The sequence below is a fragment of the Dysidea avara genome, chromosome 9 (assembly GCF_963678975.1).
Source record: "Dysidea avara chromosome 9, odDysAvar1.4, whole genome shotgun sequence".
Classification (NCBI taxonomy): Eukaryota; Metazoa; Porifera; class Demospongiae; order Dictyoceratida; family Dysideidae; genus Dysidea; species Dysidea avara.
In genome coordinates this window covers 10,675,885-10,688,334 of record NC_089280.1, presented here as the reverse complement: position 1 = coordinate 10,688,334, position 12,450 = coordinate 10,675,885, and the positions used below count along the sequence as shown (strand labels likewise).

The 12,450-nt window shown below is 38.6% G+C and overlaps 2 long non-coding RNA genes across 2 annotated transcripts; both read right to left on the bottom strand.

Annotated features, from left to right (window-relative positions):
- Positions 1–911: 911 nt before the first annotated feature.
- Positions 912–2,451, bottom strand: LOC136267214 (uncharacterized). Its single transcript, XR_010706582.1, has 4 exons — positions 2,263–2,451; positions 1,882–2,208; positions 1,802–1,831; positions 912–1,739 (listed from the first exon to the last, which is right to left on the bottom strand). It is a non-coding gene; the product is annotated as an uncharacterized lncRNA (long non-coding RNA).
- A 451-nt stretch (positions 2,452–2,902) lies between these two features.
- On the bottom strand, positions 2,903–3,504 carry LOC136267212 (uncharacterized). The gene is made up of 3 exons (XR_010706581.1): positions 3,402–3,504; positions 3,067–3,357; positions 2,903–3,016 (listed from the first exon to the last, which is right to left on the bottom strand). It is a non-coding gene; the product is annotated as an uncharacterized lncRNA (long non-coding RNA).
- Between the last annotated feature and the right edge of the window lie 8,946 nt (positions 3,505–12,450).

Here is a 12,450-nt window from a genome sequence, read left to right as displayed (position 1 = left end):
AACATATTCACCCACCTTTGTCTATGAATGTAAAATCTGTATCAGTTACCTTCTGATATGACTCTATGCTGTGGGTTATGGTTCTGGCATTTGTAGCTAGCTATAGATTAGTCACCCGGCAGATCTAGAAATAAGTTGACTATCACAACAGCAAATTCAGAAAGCCCATAAATGCAAATATAGTTGCACTTTGCTAAGGATTGCTAGTGGACTAGCTAATAGCTACTAGCACCCTTCACTGCATTCTGCCTTTCAGTACACTTTATAATTTGATGTTAAGGCTAGCAAAGTGTCATTATAGGCTAAGGAGCATGCATGCAAATAATTTTGACATTCAACACTACTACTACTTAGCTACACATGTTCCTGCCTCACAAATTAGCTGATTAGAGTATGGTTAAGCAGAGCTGATGCATTATGGTATATAGCTAGCTACATCTAAATGCTTGGTAGCTATATACAAATGAAAAGATAATCATGCATACATGATATCTAGCTACTCAATGCATATTGCAATCAGCCTTGATTTAATGGAAAAGTAAAATTTAATGATATAAACTGAAATTCCATTATTGTCCACTGAAAAACCACTAAAAACACACTCAGATTCACCCTTAGAGGGCCTAATTTTCAAACATTTTCTGGGGGTGGAGGGGAAGGGGAGGGGGGCGCACACCAATGTAGTCATTATTCCAAATAGCTAATTTGACCATTGATACTACATGAATCTCACTACTAGGGCCTTTTGAGAAAACTTGGTATCTTCTAAAGTCTGGCTAGTTACCTATGTCCCATCCCCCCCCTTTCAAAAAATCCTAGATCCGCTCCTGAGTCTACAAAGAAGTGGTCACTCTTGAGAGGTTTTACCTAATTTATATGTTGTTCTTCATAAAATAGATATGTGGTGAAAATTTCATTTCATTATTAGTTTCCTATCTAGATTTATGACACTTTGAGTATTGTGTTTGGTGCCATGCAATATACATAAAAAAGCATTGAAAATGCTGTACACAAAAATCATCACGCTGTCAACTTCTTTTCCTTATATCTTTTGATAGGAACCACTGATTGAGGTGGGATTTGATTTGCACTAAAATGACCCTGAAAAATAGCACAATATTTGTCATACCAATGAATGTATGGAATGTTAATTATTTAATTTAGTTGGAAATCTCTACTGTAGGCAGCCTAGGCAATACTTGCACTGTAGACAGCCTAGGAAATACTTTAACTGTAAGCAGTCTAGGAAATCGCTGTGTAGATAGTTGCTGCACAGCAGTTGGCACTGGCGGTCGCTGCACAGCAGTTGGCACTGGCAGTTGCTGCACAGTAGATGGCAATGATGGTTGCTGCACAGTAGGGGGCACTGGTAGTTGCTGTCTTGGTGGCGCCTCTGTACTACTCAACAGAGGTTGGGGTACCTGTTGTTGCTGCTGACTCCGCAGCCGTTCCTCCCTCCTTTCAGCCCTCCACTGTTCTAATGGCACCTACCCTGGGACATTGGGGCAGTACTTCATGCCACAAAACTGAGAGTGACCATCTCCACTACCAAGTTAGAGTATTAATAAATAAAGTTAATTTACACCAAATCTGGTACTCATAACTCATCTTTAAGCCACACTTTTTGCAACAATATTCTTTGCATTCCTTGTGCTGTGCAGAAGGCGGAGCTTCCAAATCAGTAGAAGCCTGTATCTTCCTCTTCCTCTACCGCCACTCAGAACTTCTCGACAAGGTTACTACAGGATAAAATTGTAACAGGATACTAAAATATACACAATATACAAGGTGTCACTTCTACCTCTTCTCCAACAATTGGCCCAGTCACTGCCTACAAACAATGGAGATCACCTGACATATATATGTACATGAAGTACATACCTGCAAGTTGGTGGTATCAGTGCCTGATGTTGAGGCTGTTGTACTCTGACAGAACACTAGTGGAGTCACACTTGGACTGTTGCTCACAACAACTTGTGGCCCAACACAAGTGCCTGTAGTTACTGTGACCATTATCCTTGCCTGTCCAGATGTGTCCTCCAGCTCTGAGAATTGGTGCACAGGTGAAGGAGGAACAAGAGGAGATTGTGGAATATGTGTTCCAGGAGGTAGACTGACAGCAGCACTTAATGATGGTTTTGGTACTTCTATCCCCTACATCCTTGATGCAATCTCATCTCGCCTGGCATTGTCCTTATACCAGCGCTGCTGTTGGAGTCAAGCAATTTTAACCATGCATGTGAAGGAACTTGTGTAACTTACCAAACCAGTCTGGTTGACTGGGTAAAGTGCCAGGTTAGTCTCCTCCAACACTCGTCAAGAGTTAAACAATCAAGACCGGATGGAATTGTAATCCTTCAAAATCAGTTTCCATTTGGACAGGTAGTGTAGTTTCAGGCCACCTGTTCATACTGTTACAGTATTCAATGTTATTTTCCTACCTGCACTAGAACTTCTTGAGTCTTCTGGATGGTTATGGCATAGTAAGATAAAGACTGCCTTAACAATCCTGCTACTTGCTGGACCAAGTGGTTGAGTATTCCCATAAAGGAAGGATCTGTAGTACATGAACACCAGTGATCTAATTACTTATACTTAATTAATTTACTCACTTAAGTATTTACTTACTTACGTTCTAATTTAGTTTGTAACTAATCATTGTACTATGCTCATGCATATGAATCTTACAATTATAAAATATAATGAAACTTCATAATATGTATACATGTATTACTTACCTTCTTGACAGCTCTTGACTAACTCCTGCTCTTCTTTGATGGCAAAAGTGACCTCGAAGCTGTGGCATAGCTTTGATGTGAGCTTTAACTCCTCTCTTGTCATAATCATGTAGAGCATCATAAAGGACTTTGAGTTGGTCTGCCTGAGAGGCTGACAAAGCAATGTCTTTCAGTTGCACCAGCATTTGTGCCAACTGCCCAACCTTATTCCAACCAGGAATCCCCGACACGTCAGCAACACTAGACATATCAGTAACACTAGTGTTTCCAGAAGCAGCCTGATTTTACCATCACATTACTTAAGTGCAACACGGTAGCTAGATCATACCTGTTGGTGATCGTCATCATCTTTTTCCTCTTCAGCTCCCTCATAAACCATCAACAAGTCTTGTTCTTGAATGAATGGATCATTGGCACTCTGATCAACGAAACCCTCATCCGATCCACTATCATCATCATCATCACCACCTGCCTCATACAGGTCCTGGAAGGAAAGCAGTTGACCAGCTTGGTGGAACAGATAATCCACCCCAAAGCGCTCCACTTCATTGTGGCTTGTTGGGACATGGTGGTGAGGGAGCAGCCTGGTGTCATGGAAAGTAGAGCTGAGTTAGTTGACCTAGCACATTTGCAATGATCTTTGTAACAATGTTGTGCACTAACCTTGCATGCAAGCTCCAGGTTAAATGTCCTTACATGCTTGGACTGTTGCTGCACTGCTGCCAGTCTGCAAGCCTGATTCCACCTGGACAGGCCCTCCAGCAAGTACATCTGAAAATGTACATCACTAGCTGAAGAGCCTGGAATGAATCTATGTATCGATAATATTGTCTTTTGCAGTAACATTCTTTGGCATACATGCAAACGTACCTTGCCAGGTGGAGATGAAAGGATTCAAGGGATGTTGTGCCTTGAGCACACCTGTACACTGGCAGCCTCACTCCACCCTTGTTGGTGTACCCTGTGATTGTGTACAAGGTCACCTCTAGGGGATCTTGAATACAAGGGATATGTTTCTGTTCTTACCAGATGGTGACCATTTGGTCACCAAACAAAAGCACACCATAAGAGTCGGTGGCAGTGCCAAAAGCAAGTAGCAATTCTTCAATTAGCTGCAAAGTAACCTCAGCCCCCTTGTTTGCCTCCTGCAGTGGCGAGCCAGCTCTTCTCTAGTGATGGCCTTTAATACAGCACTGTGAGAAGGATCTCCCACTCCTGCTTCCAGTAAACACCCCCTCTTCGCCTCACAGAGCTGACTGTAGCATGGCAATGCAATGAGTGTCATATTAAGTGGCACCTCACCCATAATCTGTCACATCCCACTCAAATATCATGTCTGAGAGGCGAGACATGAATGGCCCATAGAGGGGGTGGGATTCTGATGTCACTTCACGAGCTATCCTCCTCATAAAATGCCATATATCCAGCCTCACCTACTGCATGGATGCAGACTCAACAGTTTCTGCCTTTATACCTGCAGTTGACTCCATTCCACAAATAGTCGTGCACACTTGGATGTGCCAGTGATGCTGCAGCAATCTCTGTCGGTGTACAACAGCTGGGGTGCATTCTGCTTTGCCTTCTCATACCTGTGCACAAGGCAATAGAGCATAGAAAGATAATTAAAAGCCACCTTTGAATTAGTCCAACTACTGTCAGACGAAGGCCATCCAACCCTTCTGACTCTGCTAATACAGAGGTCAGCGCCTCATCCCGCTAATTTCCCACCTTCGTGCACTATGAAGCACTCCCAGCAGCCCTTCCCTGCAACTTCCTACATATCTTCTTGGTCGAATCAATTTTTAAGATTGACCAAAGGAAGAAGTGCAGGTGGCAAGGATTTCTGGCAACCGCCAGAGAATGTCCATGGCATACACCTTCAGAAACCAGCTTTAATAAAGTACAGTAGATGTAAGTTTATGAAACCAATGATTCATACCTGGCACATGGGATAGTCTCCATGGGTATTGGTTGGTTAAACACAGGAGGAGTTCCTTGAAGCCACTGCCCAGTCAACCCTTCACTTTTGAATAAAGGCACAAGAATAATTTTGAAGAAATCACACCTGTACAGCTGACACTCTCCATAATACACTAGCTGCTTCTTCATCCACTCCTCTGTGTGTTGTTCTAGTATTCTATCCAGGAGTGCTGTTGAACTGGTATCTAGTGTCCAACCCCTCAAGGCCACAATTACAGTCACATCACAGGTGTATTTCTTGGTGATGATGGCTGGGAACTGCACCATCTTGGTCATTGCCAGCTGATCGACTACTCTGGAATGTTGAGCAACAATGACCACTATCACATGCTAATAAACAGCTTTACCTCTTGTCCCAGTTCAAAAAAGTCTTCTTACAACTATTGCAAGCAAGCTCTTCAGTTGCAAGAAAAAATAGTAGTCAGTATGGTCAGACCCTTTGATCTATACTAAACAATAAAAATCTGCCGGGTGTACTATTCTTACGTTAGTGAGCCTGACAAGCATGTTGGGCATTTGAATTCCACAGCCCAAGCCCTCCTGGGCATCCACAGAAAGAGCCTACGTGTAAAATATGTATCAGACCGTGGCTGTTTCATGGGAGACGACTTGACGGGAGGTGGATACCAACGATTTTAAGCTACCGCACAATTTTTACCCAGAGAGGGGGAAAAGGGGAAAAGAAGAGGGGGAAAAAATTCATACCCGCAACCACAATGTAGTAATCAATAAGGGTAGAGAAACTAGCAAGGGGCATGGTTAAGGCTTGCAAAACACCCTAGCTTTAGCATAATCATTATCTGTGTATCTTTCATGATACTAATTTTGCTGGTATTGTTGTCGTGTCTGATGCTTTAATTTATTTTTATCTACTTATATAAGAGCACTGACAGGATGTATGTTTGTACGCCAACTACTGTGTTGCTTTTGCAGTACGTGCTGCACTGTGCTGTGATTTACGGTGGTTCAGCACTTATTTATTTATTTATTATTATTATTGGGCAGACAGCTCTGCTGATGTGCCAAGGAAAAAGAGAATTTACAAAGATTTACAAGCATTAGCTAGCTACAATGATTAAGAGTCTATAGTAACGTTAGTATGTTATCAGTAAATAAGTTCAAATCATCATGATCAATTATTGCAGTGGGTAAGTTGTTCCATTCGTTAATTGTTTTTGAGTAGAAGCTCTGTTGATACGTTACAGTAGATGAATTTGGAATAATGAAGTGTTTGGGGTGATACTGTCTGGTGTGTCGTGTTTGGTGGAGATAGTGATGTGGAATTTCAAGTACATAGTCATAGTGTAATATTTTAAATAGTGTTTGTAGTCTTGTTATCATGCTTCTTTTTTTTTAGAGTGTCCCATTCTAAATGTTCCAACATAGATGTAACTTCTTGCAATTTTTGTACGAAAGGCGTAGTGATTGTGCATGCGTGTTTGATTTGATTTGCTTTGATTATACCTTTACAGTACTGCATAGAGGTATAGAATAAGGGATGTACAATCAGTGAAATCTTTAGGGTATAGTACTGATGGTCCTCTAGCTCAGGGCTATACCGGCCATTAAAAACCAAAAATTAAGCAACAGATCTACTTTTTTCACTGTACCAATGGTTGGAACAGTTTACCCAATCACATAGTTAATGCACCGACACTTAATGACTTTAAAAAGTTTCTCGGCAATAGCTGGTCTACTTTATTGTATGATTATTAATTAGTTAATTATTTTGTATATAAGCTTTTGCTATGTAATTGCAAATTTGTTAAATTCTTTTTGTACAGATCAGGCTTTACAGGCTCCTTGAGTCTTCTTCACCTGTAACACAAATACTAATACTAAATTTACTTACCGTACTACATTACTTATAAAAATTACATTACTTATACTTAAAGAGTTACATTGAAGGGGGCGGGGTGTGCTGGAACATCTACTACATGGGCATAAAAAATGAAATGTACAAGGGTTGTCATGTCTAAAGTTTGATAAGAATGCAACTATAGAAACTTATATATTCTTGTCTTGTTAGTTTTAATAGATAAAGATAAATCAATATGCTGGGGGTAGGGCATTCCACAATCGAGGGATTCTATTAAAGAAAAAATGTCTACCTGCATTATTATTGTTTTTGACATGAATCATTTTACCCCATGTGTGCAGGGGCGATGCATGGAGCAGGCCAAAGAGTGAGGGGGCCAGGCCAGCTGTAAGCTGAAGACCAAAAAAAGGTAACTACCTGCTGACAATAGCTGCTCTCCTCCAATTATATCTCCTATACATTGACCTAATTGAGAGGGTCTGCTTCTGACTCAACTGATTCACAACACTTGGTACATGGTACAACATTTGCAGATTGACTCTCTGGTTGGATGGAAGAAACTGTTTCAGTAGATTCTGAGCATTTTTCTACATTTATTATTTATTTATTTATTTAACAGGTACATAATTTATGTAGTTGCTGCAGTGTTCAAATATTCTGCTTAGTACAATTATTATGCTCAGTGTTCCATCAATATCTAAGATAGTGCTGTATATATACAATTACTGTGACAGAACTGACATATGTCCTACTTTGATTTCTGACTCCCGTTTTATAACTGGTTTCGTATGCTAATTTGTTTGCACATAGCACCTCCGTTGAGCTCATATTAACACCTTAAAACACTGTATGGTACATTTCCAGGTGTTGACTACCATTATACACTCTCTGGTTTCCTTTTGGTCTATGGCTTTACCATGCAGGATAGAGTACTCTGCATGCACGCATCTGTTGTGAATGTAAGAAATACAGGCTATGTACAATGTATGCATGCATACAAAGTCATAAGGGAAATACAGGTTATGATTTTTATATTAAGTCAGTTGTACCTTTTTCTGGAATATAACAGACTTCAATAACACATGTATTGCCAGTACTACTTTTTTTATACTTGAGCAGCGCAGTACTCTGAAAGTATGATTTCCCACCGAACACTACCAGACATCCACTATTCTGTAATATGTTACTTTGCAATGCTGCGATATATCCACTATCTGTAATGCCATTAGTGATGTCAACAAATGATTGTTCCCACTTGTCTATTGTCAATGAGCCATTGTATGTCACCTGGAATAGTTCACTTGACACAGTTTTCATCATCTTGTCACTCATATATTTATAAGCATAAGTATCTCCAAATCTTCCAAGGTCAACTGCTAAAAATATCTTATCTGAACTGATATTAATAGCTGCAGTGATAATACTCTGTTTCAGCTTTGTAAAACAGTTGTGATAGAATGAATACTGGTGTTTTGCATCAATAAACCTTGCTCTTCTGGCAGTACGAGCAGATATAGCAATATAATTGCCATAAGATGATCCCAGTATCTTCTCAACATATAACTTGCTGTCTTGTATGATTCTACCACTCATTTGTAGCATTTTAATTGTATCGGGAGTTCTGTGATACATTTCCTCAAATATTCTAATTCTGTTGCCTTTAGCAATTCCTTTCCATGTGGAAAACCACACAGTAACTTCAATTGGGTTGAATTCACCATAAATGTGTTTACTGAATTCCTCAATGCTCATTGGCACATAAAATGACATGCACACACGTCGCACCAACTTTATTTGTAAAACTTGATCAATGTCATTTTCATAATTAGCAAGTAAGTTTAAGTATCCTCGTCTACACAAAACATCATTTTCAATTTCATCATCAAGAAGCATATAATTTGATCTAATTGTTGATTTTGGGTTAGTCATAAGAACTACAAAAATAAACCTTTGTGGTTTGTTTTTCATAAAAGTTGTCCAAGATACCAACTTGGCTGCACCATATTGTGGAGACAACATGTTCCAAAATGTGATATTAAAGTAATCTCTGAAATGAAGGACTGTTGATCTAGCTGTCTGTGAAAGTGATTCAGGTAGCCCATATTCTGATTCGTGAACAAATGGTTCAACGGGTGATATTCCTACATATTTGCTCCATTTACAAAGTGTGAGAAGGTTCATTGCTGCTCCTACTTGTTGTTCTGAGTATAATGAGACAATCGTGAATCCTCTTGATTCTAAGTTGCTTGTCATGGCATTGCAATCTCCATCACAAATATTAGTACCATTGGTAGTGCTGTTGCTACCGCTGTGAACATAGAGAGAGGCTGTGTTACAATTTTTATTGTAACTGCAAGAAATGAGATAATTGTAGATGTTGGTAACTGAAGGAAAAATCAATGTTTTGCTAGTCTGATAATCATAATATTCAAACCACAGCATTATAGAGGTCATTGATAATATCATCAACCACTATACAAAAGAAATTGTAATGGTATAAGCTACTGAAATATTGTATGACAAATTATGATACAGTACATGATAGAAATTTCATTTTGACACAATTATACCATTTGTCTGATTATGTTGAGCAGGTGTAGGTATATATAATAAATAGCTTTTAGACCTGACCAGGTAAGTAGATTTCCAGTGTTTACATGACAATCTGAAGGCATAAGTTCACCAAATTTTGAGATCAGACTTCACTAACAAATTTACTGTGAAGGTTATCATTTAACTGCACACCCTTGATTGCTCTGCGGTGAATAGCCGAACTATAACAGGAAGGCATAGCTATCATAGAATTGAGACATAACTTACAATTGAAAAAATGGTGAGCTGTTCACATTTTAAATGTCCGTTGTTATAGAACACATAAAACTTATGCCGGTTGTATTGCCTTCTACACACAGAAAGTACATATCTACTGTAAGAAAATCATCACTTCATCAATTCTGTATACACTATATCTACATTGACTGCATTGAGTAGATTGTGAATGTACATGATTCCAAATCAATGACTAAAATTTATGGGCGGATTTGACACATTGAATGTTTATATTATCTAGAGCATTTAATAGTGAATGTCTACCTATATTATGCATTAGTGTAAATACCTAAGAATATTAAGAGAAGTGCTTTCTGCTTTTAACAGCACCACTGACCCTAGTTCCAAAATATTATTTCAGTTGTTTCATACACAAATAAGCCAAAATTCAGTCACGTATAGCTAGCTATCAACCAGATTGAAATTGCTATCTGCATGGAGTCAGGAATATTGAATGGAATATGTGTATATAGTACCATTTAATTATGGACATGATATGCTATATAAACTAAACTATGTTTCTCAGTGAATACTGTATAAATCATGAAATCCTCCTGTACATACATGAGCAGCGTAATATGTAATTGATATATTGAAATCAGAAGTTGAGAAGAGGTTTTAAGCTTACATGATGTTTATGCTTTAAATGTTGTGTACTAAGCTGTACTGTACATCCATATATGTTATGGAAGATTAGCAGTTAGTTTGACACGCATAAGTTTGTTCTCCACTTGGTCAGTTAAAGCCAATACCAGGGGAAATTGACTGTACATTGTCAAACTATAACACTAAAAATAGACAACTATAACACTACAATGATATAAAGCACACAATATCATACAAAATTGAGATGCCTTTCCTCAAGTATCTGCAAACTAGTTTTAGTACAAACACAAAAGATCAATTGTAGCTAGCTACTCATGAATATAAAAACACTTGAAAATTATTACACTCATAATCAGTTCAAATAATAAATCGCTAATAAATTTGCAATGAAAGCATTATTGTAAGGTCACAATGTGAAAAGGTAAAATAATAATTAGAATAGATAATAAAGAGGCAACTTGGTTTTGTGTATATTAGAGATAATAATTATCTAATCCAAAACAGCCAAGCTGTAAAAAAAAGAGTGCGGCCCTCAAAAAGACTATGGTGAAAAAAGATGTGAAATACAAGGTGGCGGCCAAGAAATGGCTGTGATGGTAGGTTAATGGTAAAAATTTTAATAACGACAATTCAGATGAATTTGGTGCCGTTTGGTCTTGGCACTAAATTCACCTGAATTGTCGTTATTAAAACTTTTACCATTAACCTACCATCACAGCCATTTCTTGGCCGCCACCTTGGATTTCACATCTTTTTTCACCATAGCCCTTTTGAGGCCGCACTCTTTTTTTACAGCTTGGCTGTTTTGGATTAGATTTCACTTCTTTTTGTATTTGTATACCCCAAAGCTGGCCTATGGCCGGCTTTGGGACTTTTTTAACCTATCTTTTTTTCTTTACCACAGGAAGAAGAAAAGATGAACCAGATTTTAAATAGTTTAAATATTTCTGATTTTATCAGTAAATGTACAAATTATAATATAATACATTTATTTATTAAAGAACTCTCCATGATGGTTTCTTTGTAACTGAACACTCTACAAGGTGACTTCTTCTAACTGCTCTTTCTGCAAGGTGAATTGTTTGTAGCTGAACGATCTACAAGGTAACTTCTTCTAGCTGATCTCTCTACAGGGTGATTTGTTTGTAGCTGAATTCTGTACAGGTGATTTGTTTGCAGCTGAGCTCTTTACAGAATGGTTTCTTTGTAGCTGAACTCTCTATAAGGTAACTTCTTCTAACTGATTTTTCTACAGGGCAATTTGTTTGTGGCTGAATTTTCTACAGGGTGATTTGTTTGCAGCTGAACTCTCTACATGGTGGTTTCTTTGTAACTGAACTCTCTACAAGGTGAATTGTTTGTAGCTGAACTATCTACAAGGTAATTTCTTCTAGCTGATCTCTCTACAGGGTGATTTGTTTGTAGCTGAATTCTGTACACAGGTGATTTGTTTGCAGCTGAGCTCTTTACAGAATGGTTTCTTTGTAGCTGAACTCTCTACAAGGTAACTTCTTCTAGCTGATCTCTCTACAGAGTGATTTGTTTGTAGCTGAACTCTCTACATGGTGGTTTCTTTGTAGCTGAACTCTACAAGGTGATTTCTTCTAGCTGAACTATCTCTTTCCGTAGTTGAACTCCCTACAAGGTACTGTAACTTCTTCTAGCTGATCTTTCTACAGGGTGGATTGTTTGTAGCTGATCTCTCTACAGGGTGACTTGTTTGTAGCTGATCTCTATACAGGTTACTTGTTTCTAGCTGATCTCTTGGATTCTCTTCAGGGTGACTGCTCTATTGGGGTGACTGCTCTATTAGAGTATCTCGATCTTGCACTTACTAGACCAAGTTGGATTTCGTGTTATAACTCCGTGGCTTTAAGTCTGATTCTTCTGCACCATTGAAGAGCCTTTCTAAGATGATTACTCCATCTGTACAGTGATTTTCAAAGCATTACTCCAAGCGGTTTTTCTGGTATGAGTGACAAGTAGTCGCTTTTATTAGCTAATCTCGATTGCGTAATTGTTACACACTGTTGGTTTTTTCGTTGTATCTTCCTGGTTTTTAGCTAGATTTATTTCAAACCACAAAAGGTTTGAGGTTCAATAGTTAACCTATTCACCCACCGATGTTCAGCTTCTTCCCATACGCGGTTTACCCTGTAGGCGTGACAACATATTGGTGTTATTTTTCGTGAATAATCGCTCATACCTTTTGCCTGTTTATCGTATTCCAGCCAACGTTGGTACGGAGATGCGCCTTTATACCCCCCTTCTGTGTGCCAAATTTCAAGGAAATCGGATATGGCGTTCGCGTTTTATAGCAGTTTTTGTAAGTGTGCGAAAAGAGGAAGAAAATAAGAATTGGAAGAAGAAAAAAAAACGAAGAAACTAAGCCACTTTTTGAAGTCGCATATCTCCGGAACGCTTAAAGCGATTTCGCTCAAATTTGGAATGTGGAGTGCTGAAGTTGGAGGGAATGTC